Here is a 25,658-nt window from a genome sequence, read left to right on the forward strand (position 1 = left end):
GGCACTTGCTCCCACGTCCGCTCTGATCACCTAGGTGAAGTTCTCCCTCTCCCCCACCACCCTGTTTGCCACGCATGTGCAGTGGGCACCTGGCTGTGAAGCCACAAGCTGTCACATCTGGGTGCTCACACTGGGACATAGGATGGACGATGAACCTGGCTGGAGTGAGGACATCCCCGGGACGGTTGAGTGACTGTTTTTTAAAAGTTAGCAGTTACAGTTTTTGCTGGTGACTTTTCTTTTTTTTACAGGAGACTGGAGCCACACTTTAATGAATGAAAACAAAATGAAGCATATTTTTCTGCCATGCACATCTATAACAGAAAGTAATAAGAAAAATAATAATTCTGTGCCACTGTTAGAAGCACATTTTTCACAATGCCCATAGCCACAGAGGTGAGTGAAGACCTCTTTTTAAGTGATTTTTACTGCTCAGTGTTCAGAATCTGCAAATGCTTTAGTGTGCATCCATTTCTACATTTGCATCTGTGCTACTGCTCTGCTTGTATGGCTTCATTCACACTAGGGTGTTTCAAATCATGGGCAAAACATGCTGTGAAAATGCTTGATCGCGTTTTCAGGTGCCATTAATTTTAGGCAGAGTGTTTTTGCCACCATTGTGGTACATTTTTCCGCATGACAAAAGCACCATGAACATGCAAACAAAATCAAGGGACACCCAAAAACGGCGTGTTTGTCGTGCAGAAAAATGTGCTGCGATTGCAGCAAAAATTCCCCCCATTTTCAGGTGTCATTGAAATGAATGGCACTTGAATGTGCGATCGTATATAGCTGACAAATCATGCAGTAAAAGAGTAGATAATGTTTACTTACCAAACTGAACATTCACTTAGGTTAGTTAATTCAGTGAAGCTGCATTCACTTTCCAATTGTGTGCAGGGAAACTTAGCAAAAAAGGGAACTTTTCTCTAGCACAGGACTGGATGCTTAAAGTGATTACACTTCACTTTATTCTCTAAAGCTATTCACCATTCCCACAACATGCCTCACAAGCTCCGATATTCAGTTTACAAGTGACACACACTATGCAATTAGAAAACTCATCTCTCAGTAACAGATGGTGCCGCAGAGAGCTTTCTAATGATCTGATTGGTCGCAAGTTTCTCCATCCCTGCAAACTTTAAAATTTGTTTTTCACAGACATACAGTAGACAAAAGGGCACGGTTGGGTCCCTGCCTCCTTTTAAATCCTACTAGAAAGTAAATGAAATAGAAATTTCCTAAAACAAAGTAATTTGCAAATAAAGCATATATGCATAGCCAGAGCTCTAATAACAAGAAGCTGATTCTCCTGTTGTGTCAGTATTCCTAACTACATTCATTTTTCGCTACAGGGAATCTCAGTGTGCGAGTGGAGCCTCCATGTTATTATTTGATATATCTCCACTTTCATTTTCTTGGCTTATAATAAATTGTCCTTCAGCTGTAACCTCCCCAATTTTAATGCTGTTCAATACAGATTTTATTTGAATGTGATAAAGGCAATCCTTTTAGCTATCAGCCATAATTCCTGCAAGACAGATCAATTGGAATAGGAAAAAATATAATTTAACCCCTGTAGGGCTACAACAGTATACCTGGTCTGATGAAGCCTTTAGCGAGGAGAGATTAAATGGGAAATACTCTAGGACTCTTCATATGCATGAGGTTAGATTTGCGTACAGCGAATGATCAGATTTTACACAGAGCAATCACATTTTCATATGGATGAGTTATTCTATAATCTCGATCCCCGAAGAAACTATAAGAATGGAGTTTGTAAAGCTTTATATCAACACACATTGACTGAATATTTATGAGGTTCAATTTATACATTATATCAGTGTATGCAGCATTGAAATGCAATGCAGGCAAATACAGGTTGGAGTATCTTTTAAGATAAATATATTTCTCATACATGGGCACAGTATGCAAAGTTGAATTTTTACAGCCATACCAAATGATCGCAAGGCGGTATGGAGTGAACATCAGTGCAGTATGTAATAAAAGTATAGGGTTATCAAAAGGTTTTAGATTAACCAAAATTAAGTTCATGGAATGGAATAGATTTGCACTATGCAATATAAAAAAATTAAAATTTTCTGTAGTTCTGTAGTTGATCTGCCAGTTTTAGTGAAGGATTCATGACAATTTAGAGGCACTTTGGTTGCTGGTATCCTTCCAAGTTATGAGTTCATGTCTCACCCAACATATCTGACATTGTCATCATAGTTGCACACATAGAACGTTGCCTAAATTGTTTGCCAAAGTGGCATGGCATAATGCAAGGATAGGCATGTCCATGCAGGAATGCTGTGAGCCTGGGTATCTGCAACATGCTGAAAAATGAGGTCTTTTGGTAAGATTATATGTGTTACAGGAAGCAAAACTAAAGTTTTAATTTTTAATACAAAGGAGTATATTTTTTGGAAACTAAAACAAGGTTCCTTTGATGTGTTTATTTAAGATGTTAACCATTTCAGGACTGCCCTATAGCAGATACACTGCTACAGTGCAGCCGCGCTGTGCAAAATCACGTATAAATACGCAATTTTGCATTTCTGGGTAGGGAGCGAACGTGCGTGCCACCCTGCCCACGCTGTCATTGGCTCCAAGGGAGATATCAGGCACCGGGTCTTAGTGATTGGCAGAGAAGCTGACAAGGGAAAAATCTGTGTGTAAACAACACAGGTGTCTCTCCTGTCAGCAGGGACATGCTGCTTTCTATCTCTCTGCAAAGCAGAGAGATAAAAAGCAGCACATCCCCTAGTAAAACAGCACACTGTTAACCCTTTGATCACCCCAGATGTTAAAAAGGATCTGAACTGCAGAAGCTGTGCCTAAAAAGGTGAGCAGAGGATAAAGGACTAGTCACCAGCAGGGGCGGACTAACCATTTGGAAACTCGGGCACTGCCCGAGGGCTCGGGGTCAGTAAGGGGCCCCATGAGATGCCCCTGGTATCTTTTTCATAGGCTTTTCTGAGTTTGGGCAAGGATACAGGGGCCCCATGATCCCCTATTGTCTGGGGGCCCCATGAGTTGTCAGTCCGCCCCTGGTCACCAGTATACTTTCCAACTTCTGAAGTTGATAAAGAGGGGCAAATGCTGAAGGGCATTATGGTAAAGAATGGGTATAGCCAGCAGAAGTATGTGTGACTATAGGTTTAATAAGAGTCCCACCTTGCACTGTAGGCCTTATCATAATATGTTCCGAAACACAGCCAATGACCTATTGTTCATACTTTAATTCTGTGCAGTCAATTTAAAGTGCAGCAACCCAACAGTTCTGGAAGAGAATACACTGATAAGCACCAATTGCATTGCAAACCCATTTGGCTTAAAATATTTAGAAAATATTATTTGACACTGGCCTTTCTGCTGAGCACTGCAACACCTTCTGTAGCTGCTGATGTGCTGAAGGGTTTTTAAGGTGTCAAAAATACTGTGTAATAAAACTAGTTAGGACTCTGTCACCCAGATAAATGTAATGTGCAAGATAGCATATACAGTGTAGGGTTCAGGAGTATGATGTGCAACATAGCATATACAATGCAAGGTTCAGGAGTATATTGAACAATATAGCACCATATACAGTGTAGAACACAGTAAATGCAATACAGAGGTCAGGAGTATAGCATGCAACAGCGGATACAGTGCAGGTGTCAAGAGAATGATGTAAGAAGAGTGCTTTATGTCATATAAAGCCCATTATACAGAGCATAGTGGTCAGGTATATACACTTTACAACACAGTAAGTATTGTGCAGGGGTCATGAGTGTGCAACAGACAAGATGCAGGGGTCAGGAGTGCCCCACTGTACAGACCCCCATACCCAGCACTTTCTCTGTATAGACCGCCCTAGTACAGACCACCTCCTCAGTACAGAGCCACCCCCACTACAGACCCCCCCCCCCTAATTTACCTCCAGTACAGACCCATTTCACAAACTCACTCATTAGATGCAATGCAGACCTCACAGCGGCTGTGCTATATGGCCAAAACTAAGGAGAAGCCTTCCTTGGCTTTGCACATGAATGAGCCGCAGAAGCTCATTCATATGTGAATCCCATCACTGGCTTATATATTTGCAAATCATATGATATCTTATTCATATGTAAATCCCTTGGCAATTTTTATATGAATGAGCTGTGGGCATGCTGTAGCAGGAGCCTACAGTGTCCACAGTGTGCCCTTTGCAGGACATAGTCTCTGTACTTTAGGAATATTGTGATACTGTGGGACAGCCCTGCACAATTCAGGTATGGTCGCCAGTGTTGCCTAGAGACTGCCCACAACTGATCAGTTCCCCATTATTGATACACTCTGCACTCTGACTCTGTGCTAAGGTACCCATCTTTGCTTCTACATGTCCTGCCTCCCTGATGACTGGCAGTTTTATGAGTGATGGGGGAGTATTCAAGACACAGTAGTAGAGTAAGAAAGGCACAGATCCACAGGTACCTGCACAGCATCTTTCTTTGACCCCCCCATCAGCAAGGGAGTCACATTAGCTGCATGGGGGAGAGAAAATGAGGAGAATTACTGGAATACTAGTCAGTAACAGTGTACTTGCTGTATTCGCTTTGTACGAATAAATCACCACTAATGTTGGGTTTCCTGCATGTGTGGAGCCTACATGTAAAACTGTTAGTTTCATTTTTTTACATCTTAGAATGGGTTACCTTGAGATTGTGCAAGGGTGTCTTGACTGAAAGAAGGTTGAGAAACACTTCTCTATAAGAACAAATCTTCACTTGTTGACTTCAGGTCCACTTGAATAATTTCACAAGGAGTTTCTCTTTAAAAATATACTGTAACATTTAAAAGAAGCCCTGCTTCTCCATAGGTATAGCACAGTGATTGAGCATTGTCACTCTAGGAAAGGAAGTGTGTTATTGGCTTCATCACCAAGTGAAAATAAATGAAAAAGCCTGAAAAAAAACAAAACTAATGCAGCCACCACATCAAAGGATGGGTAAACTGAAATGTTTTTACATATTTGTTAATAATTTTAGATACAGTTTAAGCACAATAGCAGATTTAATCACAAATAACCTAGCTTCAGTGCCTAAACACATGATATAGTATTACCAAATATAAATGTTGTAGGCTAAATTGTGTAATATTCTTTTGTGTATAAAGCACAAATGATCATATGGGTGTACTTTCAAACGCCAGTGTCAATGTTTCTTGAGATCAGAAGGGTTCAGTTATAAAGCAGACATGGATTGCAATAACCCAGGAATATCTAATACTAATGAGAGCTCTTAAAATTATTATGAAACTAGACCCATCTGAGAGTCTAATCCCTAGCTAACCATTATTGGATGGGGTGGGTTAATGCAATTTGTTTACAGATGAGTTGGTAGTAGTTAATGCACATCAAATGATCTTCATCATGCTATGAAAAAAACTCTTCCTACCCGCAGTATGACAAATTTATTTTACGCTGCATCAGGAACAAAATGTATAAGAAAACATGAATATAAAAAGCTATTAGAATTCCAGAAATTCACAGGATCACTCTACATATCCAATAGTCCAAGGGAATAAAAATTCAGAGATTATAAAGTCAAAAGTAGTAAGAGTCAGAAAGTTTAATTTCAGATAGCAATTATAGCATAAGGCTGACACTGTAACTGTGCCGTAATACTTGCCGGAGGGGATTAACCTATTAAGCTGTTAGCAGCCAGTTAATGTCCTATTCTTTAGTGATAATTCCTATTAAGGCTTATAAAATCTTTGCCATTATACATAAGCTGCTGCATATTATTAATATCGCCCAGGCAACGCTGGAGATGAGCGAACCCTGATAATGGGTCTACAGAGGGTCACAGGCACCTACAATGGGATATTTTCAAAAGAGAAATCCAAGAAAATTCAATAAAAAATGGAACATGAATAGCAATGTACCCACATTTGCTTGTTATTTGAACATGATCCATTTTAAAGAAAAATGTGACAAAAATCTCTGAACCTGTGGCAAGAAATGAAGCATGTCTTATATCCTGCTTCTGTAGGTTCCAGAAGAAAAATTCTAACCATTACACAAAATTCCATTCCATCAACACCCACTATCAACAGATTCACCATAAGCTTAACATAAAGTAAATTGCATACTTCACTATGCAAGTAATGTTGCAACTGAAGATCAAAATAACAAAACAAAATTTGTACATGGTGCAGTTCCTCTTTAAAAGACCACTATTTTGAAAAATATTGTATACTGGTACCTGGGTTGAGTTAAATCAACATTGACTATTTTTAATCCTTATGCTGCTAGCACTAGTAAATAGGAAAGTATGTTGTATTTACTTGTTTTAAACATTTTTCTTTCCTGGTTTCTGGCCTGGGCAAATGAGTCTTCAGGAGTGGAGGAGGGGTTTTTTCAACTAAGAACACTCTCCTGCCTGCATGCCTGAGCTAAGGTCAGATGGATTTCAGGAAGTAAATGTTACATGGCTATGGCCAGAAATGCTAGGAGGTGTTTTCCAAACTGATTTCTCAAAATAAAGTATGGGGACATGGATGGATGGGTGAGTTTGCTTTGAATATTACAAATCAATTAAATAGCATCTTTGGTTTGTGGTGCTCATATGCAGCTTAGTTCTGCTTTAAAGTGTATGCATGTGCTACATAGTCAAAGCTTTTTTTTTTCCTTATGTACCCTTAACAAAGGGTTAAAATTCCTGTCAGTTTTTTTTTTACTTTCTGTGTTCCTATGTATAAAGGTAAAAAAGCCTTCTGCATGCAGCTCTTCCCCCAGCCTCCCTATATACTTACCTGAGCCTGAGCTCAATCCAGTGATGTTCTGAGGCTTCCTCTGCTCTCTCTCCGTTCTCATTGGCTCAGGCACAGCAGCCATTGGCTCCCGTTGCTTACGGGGGGGGGGTGTATAGACACACAGAGCTGGCTTGGAAGTAAACATGCAGGTGTGCCACAATAGGAGAAGGCTTCCTATGGTGGCGCATCAAGAAAAGGAGGAGCCAGGAGCATCGGCAGGGTCTCTAGAAGAGGAGAATCAGGGCTGCTCTGTGCAAAACCATTGCACAGAGCAGGTAGGTATAACATGTTTTTTTTAAATAAAATATTATGGTTTATCAGTTTAAATCTACTTGAAAAACTAGAAAATTACTCCAACTGCTCAAGTACCCCTTGTGGTGTTATTAAATGTCCAAAAATAAAATAGAACTTTGTTTTTTTTGGAAAGCGAGATATTGTTTTTTTTCACATTTCAGGAAAAGGGAATGTCAGTAGTACAATAACCTAAACACTGAGAACCCTTGACCTGTACAGCCAATGATCCGGCAGAGCCTATTCTCTTGCTTTACACATGAGCCACAATCATATAGTAAATGTATAAGTGCACAATAAAACACATTGTCAGGTGACACAACATCTATTTGAGCCCAGTGGAGGTTATTACAAAGGTAATTAAACAATAATGCACATAGAGAGAAACTCAGCATAGGAAAGATTATTAGAGTTGCCTCATTACTTGTTTCCTAAAACAGCCTCTAGATAAAATGCATTTCAGCCATGTATGAACAAAAATGTAATATCATTTTGGAACTAATATTTCATTATATAGTTTAAAGGAATGAATGAACACAATACACAATATGGCTTCCAGAGCAGTTACAGTTATGATTTAACTAGTGATGTACACAGCGGGTGAAGAGTAGTGCATGTAGAGCCTCCTTTGATGGGATGAATGCATAATTTAAAAGTGACCCTCTTGAAAATCTAAAGATTTAAATAAAATACAAATGTAAAATTGACTTCTCTGCATAACCAACAAATGCAAATGTTGGTTAAGAGTCATCTCCCGTCCACTTATTCATCCATTCTGGCAGGAGGTTCACCGGTTGGTGACTTCAGTGACCACTCTGCCCATAGTTTTCTCTCCTGCTCAGCTATTGCTTCATCATACCCCCATTCCTAGGAGTCAATATTTCAAGTCCCTAGCTATGCATATGATCAACGCAGCCAGACTCTGTCTTCCTGTGCTGTGGGGCTCCACTCACCCCCCAACTATACGCGATTGGCTCAATCGAGTAGGCAGAGTGGCGGAAATGGAGGAACTGATTGCGACTGCACTTGACATGCCAACTAGATACTCACATGTTTGGGCCTGCTGGACCCACTTTGTTACTACCCCTGAATTCAGATCTCTCATGGGTCGGGATACCTGATTGAGCTCAGCCATACCTCTGGTTATGCCCTTGGTTCGTTCATAATCTGCGTGGTTATGACCTCCTTTCCGATAATTTATATTTGCCTGCTTAGCTTTGGTGAGTGTTTAAGTTCTTGACACTCTCATTTATGATTTCCAATAGCTATATTGACACAAACTTCGCAGCCCAGACCTTTCGCTTCCCTTGCTTCGCCCCCCCCTTTTTTTTTTTTTTTTTTTGTTTTTCTTGCCTCTTATCCCCCCTTCTCCCTCTCCCCCCCCCCTTTCCCCCCTTCCCCCCCCCCCTCTTTTTTTTTTTTTTTTTTCTCTTTCTTCCTCTTTCTCTCCTCTCTCTCTACTATGACTCCCATTCTTTTCCTTTTCTTGTCCTTTTCTTTCTATTCTTTTTTTTCTTTTTTTCTTTCTCGACAAGCTCTCAGTCTTCGATCAGGCTTAGTCTTCGTCTCATTCAGGAATACTTGGTATATGGTTAGCTTATCTCCTCTAGGGTAGTCAATGGTACTCACGACATCTTCTCTTATACTGCAATGCTCAATTAGCCTTATGATAGCGTACTGCTTTTGGTTTAGACTCCGAAGGTTCATTTCCTCCATGCATAGGCCAGTACGCCAATACTCAATTGTTGGAAGTAAGCTGTGATTACCTTCTATATTGTACATTTGTGTAACTTGAGTACTACAGGCCTATCTCTGCCGTACCTTGACATGCTTATGTTTTTCACAGTGTCGCACTCTACCATGTTGTTTCGTCTTGTATTTTGGTTTAAGCTGTGTCTATGGCCTGATTGATGCTGTGTGTGTATTTCTTTATATTTTCCTGTAACATGTTGTCACTTCTAAATAAACTTTTATGGAATAAAAAAGAGTCATCTCCCGAAGTCTGCTAAGAAACTGATACTTCTGTTAGTGTCAATTTCATGTGCCTCTCACTGGGCTTACTAGTATCTCTTGCCAATCTCCACATCACTACAGGACACAATAGTGATGTGAAGGCCGGAGGTAGGAGCCAAAGAGCACAATGGAAGTCATGGCAGTTTGACACTCCTGGAACTCTGAGTTTCCCATGAGAATTTGTAAGATAATTCTTCATCATGGAGCAAAGTTTAGCAGTTTGGGTAAACAAAGAGATAAGTACTTACATTCTTTATTTACATAGAGTGGCTTTATTTAACATTTTAGGTCGATGACAGGGTTTCTTATCTTGTGATTGTTCCTGACAGTTAATGGTGAAGAGGTAAGTACTTACATTCTTTAATTACAAGGAGCAGCTTTATTTAACATTTTAGGTCGATGACAGGGTTTCTTATTTTGTGATTGTTCCTGACAGTTAATGGTGATACAATGCCTTTTGTTTACATTGCTCTTTTCTCCATCTCATACAGTGCATTCTGCTAAAGTGAACAAGTTAAGATGTAAATACAAAATGACAAGCTTCACATAATATGATCCTACAGCAACTTATTACCACCCTCTTTGTGGATCATTTCTCTCCATAGAATATAAGGTCTCTTTGCAGCCAACCCTGTCTTTGCCAATTAATGTGCTGAAGTGGCAATAAATGACTTGAATTTTGAATGCTTGGATGAGCATTGGGCTGCTAGGAATACCCTACATGGAGATAATGAGGGCTTCTACTTCAATGCACACACACACTGCCACTGTTAGTCATTGTGGTCTCAGAACTTCCAATGATGGGTAGTTGTTTACGAGCCTATTGTTCTTGAAGTGGCTTCTGACTATTGGGAATAGTAGTTATCAGAAGAGGGTTTCTAACAATAGCAGCAGTTGGCTGTCTAGGGTTGTAAGCATACACTACCATGAGATTATCACACAATATACTGTAGGCATGTAATGATCACCCACACCACATGTTCTATTGGCAATGCAAACCATCCCAATACTCACTGCAACAAGTCTCATCATTACATACTGTTAAGCCAGACAGGAATATTTTAAAGCCTTATAGAAGTGCTTCTTCAAAAGCAAAGATTCTTTTGTTACTGTTTAAAGCAAAAAGAGATAAGCCTTAACAATTTTAAAATACTGTTTAATAAAAAAAAAAGGAAAGTATTTCACATGCTTTCTTGTCTTTGGATTCAGGCAGGGTCCATCCAGGTAATTTAAGTCCAATCCAGTGTCTCAAAAGCCAAAGTCAAGCAAAATATCAGAGCAAGCAAGTCAAATCGAAATTGCAAGCAAGTTGCAAGAAAGTCACAAACAAATTGAATCGGAGTTGCATCGAAGTTGCAAGCAAGTTGAATCAAAGTTGCAAGCAAGTAGCCAAAATAACAAATAATGAATCCCAATCTTCCGAAATAACTTCTGAAAATATGAATTGATTTGGAACAATGAATATACAAAATTAATTCTGAAAACAAATCATCCTAACATAACGAATATGACAAAACAAAATGAGTGACTTAAAAAATGAATCCGAATTGAAACTAATTTTTTCGTCGTACACATCTCTAGTTGTCTTGATGGTAAAATGGAGAGATCAATCTGCGGTTGCAACAGCTTTTTGTGAACTTTATAGTGTGTCACTGAGCCCCCCCGTCACTCAATCACAAGGGTTAGGGGGTGCGAGATATGATCACTTAAATGTTTTATAATAATCCAGCAGGCCCTCCCATTATGTCAGTTTTCTAAGTGTGATCATCTTTCACCATGATCTAACAACCCATATTTTAACATGCAGCATAAAAATACTTTTAGAACTAATTTCAATATGCTATGTATCGTATGCCTATTTCACCTAGGTGATGGCAAGTGACTAATCTGCCTCTGGCACCTTGAAACACCTTCAAATTGTGACTCTACAAGGAATGATATTCAGACACAAATGTTGTTTCTGAAATCTATTGCTTGCTAAAATATTTATGATATGTCATAAAACCTTCTAATGAGCTGTTGGTTAGGGTAATGTCTGCTTAATTATTTTAATTACTTAAGCCTGGAAATTGAAATATTTTAAGATAGCTATTAAAAGGGGATATGTTTCTCTAGAATTTTGTCTTAATGATATCACAAAGGCTCTGTAACCCTTAAATGTTTTTAATATTCTGTTTGCCAGGTATCTTGCCAATGACATTCAATTATTTATTTAAAAATTAAACCATTGACAGCATTAAAGGATTTATGGTCCTTTTGTACCTTGGCAGATAGTTTTGTTGATATCTACTCTGGTTCTGCTGTGGTCAGAAGGAGTCACTGCCTGGCTGGTTGAGACACACAAGCTTTGGACAGAGGCAAGTGTGGCAGAGCTGCATATGCTCAGTTGTTTTGGGGAGTCCCAGGCCTCATTATCCTCACATTCTTAGCCAGAAAAAAACAAATGCAGTCACCACATCCAAGGACTGCAATATATTACATTTTTGATCTTGAGTTTCGTTATCCTTTGACAGTGTTGAATATTGAAGCAGTAAGACACATCTGTTACCACAGGTAATCGTTATCAATCTTATGAGAGTATATTGTGTTTTGCCTTCATCAACCCTTAAACTTCCAACTGTGGATCCCTAATTTACTAATTAATTAAAGTGGTATTAAATCCAAAAACAAACATTTGTTAAATTGCAGCTTTCCAGTTCTTAGATGTAGTGACTGTATTAGTTCTCTTTATTTTCGACTAGTGATCCAGCAAGTAAGTCTGTTATTTTTCAACTTCATTTAACAGACCAAGCTATCCAGACACAGTAGCATTTAGAAGGTTGAGATAAACCATTTACCACTCACAGATGTGCTTACAATGGTCATCTATTATTCATTTATGTAAAACCTTTTTCCAAAAGGAAAAAAAAATCTGTAATTGCTTATAAAGTGTTAGCTGGAGTGCAGCTTCAATTTGTTAGTCAAGTCCATTGAAATGTGCTAGTCTAACACTACCCATTCTCTAGACTGACAATGCTGCTGTCCAAAGGTGTCTGCTTTACTCCTTCCTGTTACCAGCTGAATCACCAGTTAACATAAAGGTAAAAACCTAAAAAAGAAAAATAATTGTAGATTAAATCTGTAAATTATGCTGTATTTGTGTGCATTAATAATGATTTTAGTGTATTTTTAGTGGAAATAGCGATTTTATGAACATTTGTGCAACTATTGAGGGGCCTAAAAATCTGTAGCATTTTTTTTTATTCTATAGCCCATGCCTTCAGTTTTCACCATTTCACAAAAAGAGCTAAATTCAAAATGTTCAAATATTTGTTATTTAATAACTCATTAAAGTTTTAGCTTTTATATCTAGTTGGAATTTTTTAGATTTTGCCATGTATATAGCCATAAAATGATTTCAGTGTATTTTTAGCAAAAATAGTGATTTGATAAACATTTGCGCAACTATTGCGGGGCCTAAAAAATCAGTAGCACATTTTCTTGCTTTTCTATAGGTTATGTGCGTTCAGAAAATATATGGTTTGGAGGTCTTTTACAAACTCTGAAAGCTGTAAGTGAAAAAATGATCACCTCGTATTTTTAGAGTAAATTATTTTTATTTACAGTTTTGCGCACCTTCAGTTTTCATAATTTCACAAAAAGGTGCAATTAAAAATGTACAAATATTTGTTATTCATTAACGCAATTCAGTTTTAAATTTTACATTTAGTAGGAATTTAGGAGGAATTTTGTAAATTTTACTATGCATGTATCCACCAATAATGATTTTAGTGTATTTTTAGCAAAAATATTGGTTTGATAAAGATTTGCAATACAATTACAGAGGCTAAAAAAATCAGTAGCACCTTACCTTTATTCTACTGGCCCTATGCTTACAGAAAATGTATGGTTTGGGGGTCTTTCACAAACTGTGAAAGCTGTAAGGGAAAAATAAAAAGCAATGGAAAAATTGCAAAAATGGCCTGGCCACCTGAGTTTAAAAATCAGAGTTCAGGGCCTGGCAGCAAGAGGGTTAAACTGTGGATAAAAGGTTAGTTTAAAGAATATGTGCAATCAACAATGCAGAGGTAATAGATCAGTATGAGATTAGGTAAATGCTTTTACTTAACTCAGCCATTCCTAATGAGTACTCAATTACATATGCTTGTTGTATGTTGCTAATTTCTCAGCTGCCATTTTGCTCCCACTATGATTATTTTAGAACACAGTAGTCACAGCCGCCCTTTCTCTGCTACTGTGCAGTAATTAAAAAGTGGGAGGAATTCTAGCTGAAGACTCAGTGTCTGGACATGCACCAACTCTTTTCTGGAACTACTTAATTAAAAAGAAATTTCTTATTTATACTAAGCTCTGTATTTTCTCCCTCCATTTTCCAGTGAATGTTGAACATTCAAGGATGGTTGGAATTCTCCTTTAACATTCTAGTACAATCGCCCTGAAAGGAAAAATCCCCATCAGTCTGTAAATCTGTCATGAATGTCACTTTTGATGTATTGCACGTAAGGGTCAGACCTTCATGAAAAACAGATGACCACTGCCACAGTCATGTCACCTTTACCTATTAACTTTTGGGAATATTTTTGCATGCTGGTGTTGGAGTGTTTGCAGGAACTGAAGCACTTGATTATGCTTAATTTCCTGGAAAAAAAACCTTGTTCTTCAGCAAACCTATTGCATGTGGAGTAGTGAGACAAGTTAAGATGGTATCCAGCCAAGTAAATTGGTGCCACATAATGAGGGGGGACATTGCCAGGGGTATGCAAAATTAATTTTTTCCCAACAAACGTTCTGTACACTGCTATACATCTTTAAATGCTTCTACCAAATGTACTTTAAAATATAAACTTCCAGAAGTCTTCCAGGACAGCCATTGAGATGGAGCGCTTTCCACCAACACAGGAAACACATTGCCATCAGATTTTAACAGGAGATCCCTCAGCAGCAGCATCAGTTACCCACGAGAACTGAAGGACAGATCTGAAAAATACAAACGACAAACAAACAAGCTCAATATCACCAAGTAGGGCTTGGATGTGCTGCCCTGGAAGAATACTGGAAATAGCGGTACCAGTAAGTCTAACTCCAGTTTTCCCCCCAATCATCTTCCAGGACAGCCCACCAGATTAGGAGGGGGCAACTGCCTGGAGGACCTTCCTCCCAAAAGTTCGATCCTGGCTGAATTATAAAGTGGAACTTTAGACTTAAGAATTAAAATTGGTGGAAAGGCAGGATTTGTCTCTTCGGCATTAAAGCTACCCTTCCGGCCTTGTACAGTTTGTCGAATCTAACTGAACTCCCGCGCATGTGCGAGAGTGCCATCATCCCCACCTAGCCAATGATGGTGGCCAGCAATCAAGACCCAGAAGCCATCCGCTCAAAGATGTCAGTGGCTAAATGAGGAACTTGTGGATGTCACATCTCTGGAGCTGAGGTGAGTATTGTTACACTTTAAGTCCAAATGGTAATGTCGGACAAATGTGGAGAAGCTTGACCAGGTCACTGCTATTCACATCTGCCTCCTGCTTGCAGCAGATGCTGGAAGCCACCGCCACCAGAGGGATGACGTTCTGCCACTCATATCCCCCACTGTGCTCCGAAGGGAGGTGGGAGTGGGTCTCATTCCACTAGGGTGCAAAGGGATCACCACAGCCACACAAGCCAACCTCCCACACCAATTGATGCCAGTAAGGCAAACTTCACCTCACATCCAGCACATACAAGAGAGGTACTCCCCAAGCAAAGATATCCCTTGAGAAATGGAGTATTCTACTTTTAAGATGGTTATTCATAGCAATATGTCACCTCCGGATGGAGGAAAAATAATAACTGACCATGCTGCTGAGGGACCTCCTTTTAAAATCTGATGGCAATGTGTTTCCTGTGTAAGTAGGAGGAGCTCCATCTCAAGGGCTGTCCTGAAAGACAACTGGGGGGACAATGGATTGCTTTTCACCAATATTGTAATACACGTTCAAGCTTACCAACTAGGTCAAAGTGATCCCTGTCAAAACAGCATTCACATACACTATATTGCCAAAAGTATTGGGACACCCCTCCAAATCATTGGATTCAGGTGTTCCAATCACTTTCATGACCTGTGCATTACGTCCATCCATGAAATTTCCTTGCTACTAAATATTCCACGGTCAACTGTTAGTGGTATTATAACAAAGTAGAAGCAGCCAGGAACAACAGCAACTCAGTGGTAATGCTAACAAAAGCCAGGGCAAGCAAGCCCTCAGATTTAAGGAGACAAATGGGTCAGAAGAAAGCAGCTTAAAAAAATAAGGCATAAGAAGGTAGCAGGAAATATAGTAAACCACTCGAATACGAAAGAGTACTCTGAGAACAGGACTGAAAAGAACAGCAACAATAAAGAACAAGATTACATGCAGCATCATCTAGTGACAGCAATTTTAGGCCCCATGTACACTTCTGAACAATGGATACTGACTGCTGGAAAATGTAGGTAAAAAAACCTCTGTTTAGCCAAATTTGCATAACACGTTTATGCGCATTTATGTGCGTTTGCATTTAGAAACATTTTTTAAAGATAAGCACAGGAGAACCTCCCAAATGCCCAGAATGCACTGAAAAGTGGTAAATTATGAACTATTTCAGACTGTTTCAGAGAAATACAGAGAGAAGAAGCAGAGACAGCAGTATGTGTTGACATTAGCTAGGTGGGAGCTGCTCATTAACATTTCTTTTGTTTCTAAGGGTGGGGCAGGCATCTGGTGGAGTGAGTCAGTAAGGCCACCTGGCAGGGGGTCTTCATGAGGAATTTGAGGTGTGAATGGTCATTAACATATCTTGTGTTTCCAAGGGTGGGAGAGATCTGAGGTGTGAATTGGTCATTATGTGTGACAAGCTTGGTAGGAACATCCTGTGTTAAGTGTTTTGTCCATCTGAGCACCTTGAAAACGCTTTGCATGCATTTTTCATGATGAAAAAAAGGCTTTGGACAGCATTGGGAACTGGAAGAGTTAAAAAAAAAATTTCAACCGCAAATGCTTATAAACACGATTTGCCACGTTTACAAGCGTTTTGCGTTTGAAACGCTGATAAAATCGACTGCTGAGCACAAATTTGGTGCGTTCAAAAAAACAACTGTAAACTCAAATGCCTGTAAATGACTGTAAACGAAGATGTGTACATGGACATATAGGAAAATATTAGGGTGAGTTCAGGGGCTGCTGAAAAAACGCTGAACAGCTCCTAAATGTGAGTTGATCAGCTGCAGTGTACATGAGCCCTTAATCCTCAAGTAAGCAACCAAAGTATATACTCTGGTGGTATCTGATAGATGTATGAACAATTCAGGAGGTGACCATTTGACCACACTTCATCATTTACATATCAAAAGATAAATTAAGCATGCATGTGTAGTGATACCCCCCCAAGGGGCTGCTTAAGTTTGTTCACTCCCCCACTCTGCCTCTCAACCCCAAGAACTGTCTCAGCCCCAACTGACACACCTGGCAATAGTGTAAGTGCAAGGACCAATGAAAAGCACACACTTTATAATAAGACCCAGAGATCAGCTTTACTGTAAGACCTCTATGGGAAGTAATAAACATTAACAACCGGTATACGTTAGGTGAATCAAGAGAACAACAAATACTGTAACCGAAAGCAATATAGCTCACTTTTACACTCAGGCTGCTTTCAGGATATTCCAACCATAAATAACCCCAAGAGCAGAGGCAAACACTTAAATGGCAACCTCAAAGTGGGTTTAACTCCTCTACATAAGTTTGGCTCTATGATGTCCAAGCAGGAGGAGAGCAGAAGAATGACTCTCTGTTGCGTCAGACTTCTCCCTTCTAACCCCCGACACCACAAGCCCAGTAGGCAAACATTGTACCCAAACGATGCTTAATAGCTACTTTCTAAGGTAAAGCTATTCCCTCACACACCATGAAATATAGAGGCCTGAATACGCATGCGCGTGCCCGTATGCACCAGTAACTTCAGTCTCTTGGTAACAGGATGAATCTTGGGATCTTCAGCTAGCCACTTTCGTTGGTACACTTAAACTCCTATGGTAAAGTATAATTGTAATCCCGTGGCAGTATTTGTATAGCAAAGCAAATACTGTGTCTGTTTAGCAGGGCCATCTACACAACCCAGTGCCTGGTGAGTATGGGCAAAGTATAATGTCTCTGTATGTGTGCAGTGTTCCTGTCATCTGCCAGTGGGAAAAATCCCTCTCACCAGATCCTGTGACTAAGGCCCAAATGATCGTCCTGGAAATGACAGGCTCCTCTGGTCACCTCACGATGAGCGCTTCACCCTGTCGGTGTAGGCACTGTATTGTAGGTCCACATCTCTCAGTTTGGATGCTCCCTTGACTGATGCAGATAACTCAGCATGCTGTGAACTGACCCTAAGCACTTCTCTGCTAAGTCCAGACTGTTACCTTGCCACATGCAGACTGCCTCCCCTCAGGAAAATCAAGATGGAGTCCTTCACTTTGCTCTCACTAAGCATGCTGGCCTCTGTAGTTCCATTCCTATATGAGCCTATCAGGCCATTTCTGTTCAGGATTGCATATTCCACAATGCTTTTCAGCTGCACCTCCTGCTTGAGAAAGTCCCTGTCATTGGCCCCTTTAATGGCTCTTGTGATTGGCTCTCTCTCTATTACAGTCTGAAAGGAGAAGGGAGGGGCTGAAATCCCTCACTGACAGCAGGTTACAGCAGTCACAAATAGAATTCATTTCCCTCCGCTACACATGCGTATGCTGGTGCACAGAAAGAGCATTTAGAATTCAGAAAAAAAGACAGAGAGGGTTTCAGAAGGGGAAGCAACTACACTTGGATGGCAGGACAAGATGAATAGCAGAAAAAGCAATAGGTAGATAACAGGACCCAGAGATTCACAGCATCTTCATCAACCCAAACAGAATTAAAAATATCTCTACCCACTTCTGCAATGATGTAACTCATGGCCTTCCAGCTTTATGCTTTACGTCCTATGAAAAGATGCCTTCAGAAGGGGATGTTGTGAGTCCTTGATATACTCACACCACAATAAATAGTGCTCAGTAGGAGATTGCTGTACCTGCTTTATGTTTGCCTATTGTAAGTGTTGTGAAGTTGTTTAATAAATATGATTCCTTATGAAGGGCACTATATGTCCCTATTTGTTTTTATCTATGGGGAATATCAGTCTCTATGTGTCCTCCTGTAGCTTAAAGTGGAAATAAACCCTATTTGTAACATTTTACCTACAGGAAAGCCTTTAATAAGGCTTTCCTGTAGGTACTGCTAATGTCACTGACACATGCACACTGCGCTCTCAATGAACGGTATGCCGTCCATTGTGAGAGCCGTGCTGTAGACAAAACTCCCACGCACAGGAGTGATGTCATTGTGGCTCTGCCAGTCAAACAGCCACAGCCCATGAAACCTGAAGGAAGACCGGGTGAAGATGGAAGCCTCGGGGAGCCATGACAGTGCTCCACTGGAGGGCTTCATCTTCAAGTAAGTTTTTCATGATGTGCTAGTATGCTATGCATTAAGCTCCTAACTTGCAGGGAGAATATTTTTTAAAAATTTTTTTGCAGTTTAATACCGCTTTAAGAGGTCCATCCTTTGCAATTTAATACCACTTTAAGAGGTCCATCCTTTGCAATTTAATACCACTTTAAGAGGCCCATCCTTGAGGGTAAGCATTCAGTTTGGATAGTCACATGGTGAGGGAGGTGGAGGAATCACAGTATCCACACTATGGACACATTTTGATTATAGATGTTATTTATGAATTTACTTGGACTGTTAGTTTGATAGACTTTTAATGAAATAATTGTATTTTACTATTTATTGGTATTTGGTATTTTATTGTGTTTGTCACAATTCACTGTGCACTGGTGGTCACTTTGATATATGTTGATGTTTTTTGCACTTGATATATATATATATATATATATATATATATATATATATATATATATATTACATCGCAATAGGAATTTATATACTGTATATATAGTATGCTTAACGTCAGTACCAGATTTTTCCCCTAGCTTCATTTTATTAAAATGAAGTTAATGTCAGGAAGATATGTAATACCCAATTAAAAAAAAATATGTTGAGCATAGCCTCCCGGCAACATAACACAGAGTAGATGGCAAATGCCAAAGCTTTATTGAGACAAAAGATGACAGTCACTCAATAGGGGGGTTCGCCGGAAGGGTGACCTCGGTGGCAAGAGAACAGCAAGGAGGGGCTGAAACACTTATAGTCCAGTACAGGGGCAAGGAAGAGTCTCTGTAGCAGATTGTAATTCAACAGGGGAAGTAGGGGGGTCAACACGGGAGCAGTTCAAGTAAAACAGGGAAAAGCATATGTCCACGGGTCCGACATGGTGCCTGGTCTCCCAGGGATAGAAGTAACACACAGGTACCTGTTGAGGTCTGAAGTAGGCAGGTGGTCTCTCCTGTTGGACCAGGGTCTTGGGCAGCTGGCAGGCAATTCTCCCTGGACTGGGGTCTCAGGCAACTGGTAGACAATCGCCCTGGACTGGGGGTCTCCGGCACTGGCAGGCATCCCCTTGGACTGGGGTTTCAGGCACTGGTAGGCAATCCCCCTGGACTGGGGGTCTCAGGCATTGGCAGGCAATCCCTGGCAATGAGGCACACCCCCTGGACACTGGTCGCGCTTCTCGTGAGCGCGACCTTTGTCCAGGGACATCCGCAAGCGTGGGAACTTCCCATGCCCGCGCTGCGGATGACAGTGCTGGGGTGGCGTCAGTGTGATGCCGCAGCCTGGAACATCCCTGCAGGAGGTTTGCACTTCTCCACGGAGAGGTGTGAACCTCGCCACCTTCTCCTCTCCGGCCTTGCAGGAGGGGGAGAAGATAGTGGCAGGGGTGGTGAAAGCCTCACCTCTCCTCCATCTGCGGCAGGATGAGAGGTGGAGGGGGTCAATGGACAACAGGGAGAAATCATGCTTGGAGACAGGGGACACAGTGAGGGGGGCCAGGATGACACTGGGCCCCCTGGGGACATCAGAAGGACCTGGTGCAGGAAATTATTTAATGCAATTTGGGGACATGTAGAAAGCTGGCAGGGGGGAGGGAGCTACAGTAATTGAATTTGGCCATTTGGCAGGGTGACATGGAAGACATACATGGAGCAGGATGGTGTCAGCAGTTTATTCCTCAATGTAAAAGAGTAATTGGTGTAATCCTCCTGCCAGTGCTGTGTGATAGGGCTGAGTATATGACAAGACTGGATAGATAAAAATACAAAACATTTGCTAGGTAAAAAAAAAAAATCCCAAATATATGTTTGCCTGCTGTTTAACTTTAATGTGCATCTGTATCCCTTGCTATGCCGTAAAGCACAATGGCCAGCTCTTACAATTTTGTTTCAGTGATAGTTTAATTCTAGGAGACAAACACCCACACCTCTTCTGCTGGAAAGAAACCAAGTATCTGGATTAAACATTATACAGATTGGATCCTAAGTGGGAACTGAAATAAAGGATCTTGTGGAACAATAAAGACATCTAAATTAAGGAACCTGCTGGCCATCTTTCTATGCTACAATTACAATAATAGTAATTATGAGAACCTCTTTAATGTCAACCAGTTTAATAAAGCACCTACAAATAAATGTCTTCATAGTCATCATGGAAAGTGAATTATGCAAAAAATAAGCAGTTGTTGGAAAGATGACACAATTGCGTATCATATAGGGCCCCAGGTCACAGGCTGTGGATCACTGCTGTGGCTGCTCTGAAATCCAATGAGAATAAATTGTTTTATTGGGGACATTTTCATTACGTACTGTATGCCAGAGCACATTGGCACATTGCATTGTGCAGTAAATATTGAGTAGCAACATATCCAAAAATAGAATCCCATATCAAACTTGAAACTGTACATTCCCTTGCAATAAGCTTGATCATTGTTTTCTCTCTTTAATGTGAAGCTATTGCTTTACACTCTGCAGACTAGCGAGTTCCTGTGTTTTCTGCCAACATGTTCAATCCATGAAGGTAATAATGGGACATTTTTCTGATTAATTTTAGGGATAGATATGCCTACTTGTATGACAAATCTATGATTTGTTTCTATTTTTGTCTGCCTTCAAAAAGCCCCAGATTAAACATCTATGGCTCATTAAGCCTAGGAGGAGGAGTGCAGACCTACTGAAGAAATATTGCCTTCTGCCAGGATTGCTTTGTCCCAGTGTGAAGCCTTATCTTTAAAACTTGCACACAATTACTTTTTAATGATTTTACATTGGCTCATTAGGAGCGCAGCCACTACTGATACTTTTAAGTGTAATCATGTAGATATGCAAGCATTCAAAATGCATGTTTTAGAGCGAAATATCATCATATACTGGCTGTGTATAAAACTAGTTTATGCTTTGTATAAAATTGCACAATGTGTAGATATTCTCTGTTGCTTAATACATATTTGTTTCTTTTCCTCTTTTAGATTGTGTTTTTATTACTTTGTTATTGATCTTCTTTTTATATTCACTATGTACAGCTCATGTCCCCATACTTTGTTAATGTGTGAGCCACATCCAGAATATGCAATGATATTGTGAAGTGCAACTTTCTATAGCAATTGTGGGTCATGCATGTTTTAAAGCTGACTCTGAGCAAACAGCTAAGTACATTAATTAAATATATATAAGGAATCTGTTTATCCAGGACTGAGATTTACACGTTGCAGATAGCATAGCCTTTTCTAGTAAGAAAATGTAAAGTTATGCACTTGGGGGCTAAGAATATGCATGCATCATACATACTGGGGGGAGTACAACTGGGGGAATCAATGGTGGAGAAGGATCTGGAAGTTCTGGTTGATCACAAGCTTAATAATGGAATGCAATGCCAAGCTGCGGTTTCCAAAGGGAGCAAAATCCTCTCTTGTATTAAGAGAGGTATGGACTCCAGAGAGAGAGATATATCACTTTACCCCTGTACAAATCATTAGTAAAACCTCATCTGGAAAATGCAGTTCAGCTTTGGGCACCAATTCACAAAAAGAACATTGGGGAACTGGAGAAAGTACAGAGAAGGGCAACCAAACTGATCAGAGGCATGGAGGAGCTCAGCTATGAGGAAAGGTTAGAGGAACTGAATGTATTTTCTCTTGAGAAGAGGAAAATAAGGGGGGATATGATCAACATGTATAAGTGGTCCATATAGCGAACTTGGTATAGCTTTATTCACTTTATGGTCATCACAGAGGACAAGGGGGCACTCTGTACGTCTGGAGGAAAAGAAATGTAATCTCCAAATATGAAAATGTTTCTTCACAGTAAGAGCTGTGCAAATGTGGAATAGAATCCCTTAAGAGCTGGTTCTGGCCAGCTCAGTGGATTGCTTTAATAAAAGGCCTGAATTCCTTCACAAATGCACATAATATAACTGGATATTAACATTTGTAGGTAAAGTCGAACCATGGAATATCAGATTGCCTCTCGGGAAATCAGGAAGGAATTTTTCCCTTGCTGGAGCAAATTGGATTATGCTTTGCTGGGGATTTTTACCTTCTTCTGGATCAACTGTGGGTATAGGATAGTGTATATAGGATATATAAGTCATGACAGATCACTTCAGGCTGGCTCTTTTTGCAGGTATAGCTATGTAAAACATTAAAAACAAGTGCCTATACTGTTTAATATCAAGTAATGCATTTTCTCACTCTGCTCTGCACATGCTCATTTGGTCACTCTTAGCACTGTGCCTAAAATCAGTGAGTCACTAGAGGCTGTGGTGGTTTATGTAATAATGTATACTAACTAAATAGAGCAGTGTCAGCTCCCTTAAACAAATAAACAAATAATTTGGACACCTTAATAATTTGATCGCCACTTAATAATATTCCTTGAGTTCTTTTCACCAATGTGATTTTGTTACCATATACACAAAATTTGCCTTTTTGATAAATAAATACATTTATTTATGTACAAATATTTATATATATATTAATACAAACACAAAATACTGGTGATGAATATATTCGTACACACAATCAAAGATATAGTATGCTAATCTCTACGGTATCATACAATATACGGTTATCAAATGACTTAAAACAAATTTTAAAGGGGTTAGTTGCAACCTATAGTGCTTCAGATATTATTTCCAATTTCCCACAGCCGTAGGGAAATAGAAAAGTATCTCTGATAATTAGCACCACAAAAACACTACAAATCAGTTAGTATGCAGTGTATTATCTCAATACCAATATTCAGTTACATTAATAATTATTCATATAACCTTAGTACACTCCTAACCACACAATAAAATGTTATAAACCTTACGTTTTAAATATAAAAGAAAATTACAGTATTTTGGCACAGTCTCACCACTCCCAGAATCTCGATTTTTGAGGTCTCCCAGTGGGATGCAGTTAGGAAAAGAAAGTGTTTCTGGTCAGTCAGGCACCAGAATTTAAATCAGCATCAGTGTCTCTGGCAAAAATCTTTTCCTCCAAAATGGCCTTCAAAAACAAAATGGCAGCTGGAAGTTCTCAGCAAGATGGCCGCAGGTAGCAGGAAGCAACTGAGTATAGTGCAGTATATAGTAGTAGTAGAGTAGTTAAGAAGTAGTTTCAGAAGTAGTAAGAAGTGATGAAGTGATCAAGTAATGATTTCAGAAGTCAGAAGTAGTTTTTTTAGAAGTAGTTCTCAATTTGAGGTGTGTGGCGTTTTTATACCATACAAGTCCTTTGTTCCGAAGGACCTCCCAATGGGCTTGTTGATTGGACGGTTAAGAAGTTTGTGTACCTATAGAAGTTCCTTACCTGTCCACCGGGGACAGTCAGGTATCACAAATGAACTGGTGATGTTAATGATGACTCACCCTTTGATATAAACAGTATATCTTTATGGATAAAATATATGGGTCCTATTTAGGTATAAATGATTTCCCCACTAACTCTTGAATAAGGACCATAGAAATATGTGAATATATTTGGTGTCTCATTTTTCTGATATGAGCTGTACTGGGATTGCTGATTTCCTTTGGAGATATGTAAATTACCCAACTCAGAAACCATCTTATATTTTATAACCTCATGATCTTTAGTTGAGTGGTATGCAGTACCCAACTTTGTTGAATAGATTTTGGTGTGTGGGTATATACCTTTGATAATATTTCAGTTGATATATGCCACACTTTTCTTTGTATCTTAAATTAAGTTTTTCCTTATGAGCTGAGGGCAAAGTTCAAGGAGATATGACATAGGAAGCATCTAGTTACTAGCACTATTGTGTGATTAGAGTACACATCCAGTTGGAGTTTAGTGAGATGTTTGACTCGCTATAATTGAGTTTCCTGCAACTGAGGTATCTCCTGGCTTCCCATAGACAATGGTGCTTGTTTAGATGACACACATCTGCAAGGTCTTGGGAGAACCAGAGTCAATAAGGTTTTAGTCCCACTATTGTCAAAATATAGTACTTTGTTTGAGAATCTGCAAAAAGTTACAAGGATAGTGTCTTATCTTATCTCCCAGATATTCTCTCTTTTCTCTGCCAGCAGCACAGCCCTAAGAGACTGAGCATTGTAATGCTTTTGTCAGCCTTCCTATCTATCTAAGCCAAGATGTACTGTACAATCAAGGTTGGAAAAGCACACATTCTATTTGCAGAAAGTGACATGTAGTTTTTGAGAGCAAAGAGATGGGGAGAGTTTTCAATAGGGAAGTGACTGCTCTGGGCTTCATCAAAATGGCAGCCTCCAGCAAGAAGAAATAGGAGCAATGTCGGTGGTAATTTACAGCACACACTAATTTTGGTAGCATACTTATTAATGTGGAATGTATGTTCATTTGTTAATGAACATTAATTGTTATCAAAATATTATGGGTAAAGTTCAGCACAGTGGTTAAATGGGTAGCACTTCTGCCTGGCAGCTCTAGGGTCATTGGCTTGAATCCCAACCACAGCACCACCCGCCTGGAGTTTGCATGTTCTCCCAGTGCTTGCATGGGTTTCCTCAGGGTACTCCAGTTTCCTCCCACACTGCAAAGACATGCTAGTAGGTTAATTGGCTCTGCTATGAATGTGAGTTAGGAACCTTAGATTGTAAATTTTTGTTTATTAAAATTCTTACAAACAATCAGCGTAATAAAAACAGACTTACATATATACAGAATAAATAAAAAATATATATATATATACTGTACATACATATACAGTGAGGAACAGAAGTATTTGAACACCCTACGATTTTGCAAGTTCTCCCACTTAGAAATCATGGAGGGGTCTGAAATTCACATTGTAGGTGCATTCCCACTCTGAGAGACAGAATTTAAAAAAAAAAATTCAGTGGGAGAGCTTGCAACATCGCAGGGTGTTCAAATACTTCTGTTCCTCACTGTATATAATGGCCTTTTTTCCAGTAACATCATAAGCAGAATTAAATACACAAATCAAAACATATTGTAATATTATTATCATTATAATGCACCTCAGTAAACCTTATCCTCCACCTAAACACACCCTCAGGCTAAGAAACGATTAAATATTTAACCCATGCATACAGCCTTTTTTAAAAACTCTGATCTTATAAAAATCTAGGGAACATGAA

This window comes from Staurois parvus, unplaced genomic scaffold (genome assembly GCF_062004578.1).
Source record: "Staurois parvus isolate SC_StPar_1 unplaced genomic scaffold, SC_StPar_1.0 ptg000299l, whole genome shotgun sequence".
NCBI lineage: Eukaryota > Metazoa > Chordata > Amphibia > Anura > Ranidae > Staurois > Staurois parvus.